The sequence below is a fragment of the Colobus angolensis genome, unplaced genomic scaffold, assembly GCF_000951035.1.
Source record: "Colobus angolensis palliatus isolate OR3802 unplaced genomic scaffold, Cang.pa_1.0 Scaffold64, whole genome shotgun sequence".
In the NCBI taxonomy this organism is placed as follows: domain Eukaryota; kingdom Metazoa; phylum Chordata; class Mammalia; order Primates; family Cercopithecidae; genus Colobus; species Colobus angolensis.
This window is the reverse complement of record NW_012120043.1, coordinates 351,296-351,714: the sequence shown is the minus strand read 5'-3', so window position 1 is coordinate 351,714 and position 419 is coordinate 351,296. Positions and strand designations below refer to the sequence as shown.

The 419-nt window shown below is 66.6% G+C and overlaps 1 protein-coding gene across 1 annotated transcript in view; it reads right to left on the bottom strand.

The window, feature by feature from the left end:
* The window catches only part of HCN2 (hyperpolarization activated cyclic nucleotide gated potassium channel 2), a 34,291-nt gene that overhangs the window by 16,404 nt on the left and 17,468 nt on the right, over nt 1-419 (bottom strand). The gene's annotated exons all lie outside the window — the stretch shown is intronic.

Here is a 419-nt window from a genome sequence, read left to right as displayed (position 1 = left end):
CACCCCACTCCATAGCCCCCACCTCAGGCCCCCGTCCCCAAATCCACAGCTCCCATCTGAGGACCCCGGCCCCCAGACCCCCCACCTCCAGCCTGCGGTGCCTGGAGGATGCGGGACAGTCACCAGGCCCCCACTGGTGGCCGTGGGTGACAGACTTGGTCCACGACGGGATTGTGGCGGGGTCTGGAATTAGGGGGAGGGGGAGTGACTAGGCTTGGCTTCTCTGACCTCAGTTTCCCCAGGGCTCAAACACAGCAGAACGAATAATAGGGACATGGACCTGTCCAACAGTCCGCGCTGCGCCCTCTGGGACTCCACCCTTGGCTCCACCCCGCACTGCCCGGGTGACACTATTCCCTGGCCCCCATGGCCTCCCCGGACACCCAGGTTCTGCCCCAGCAGCTCCCACGCCCCCCCCC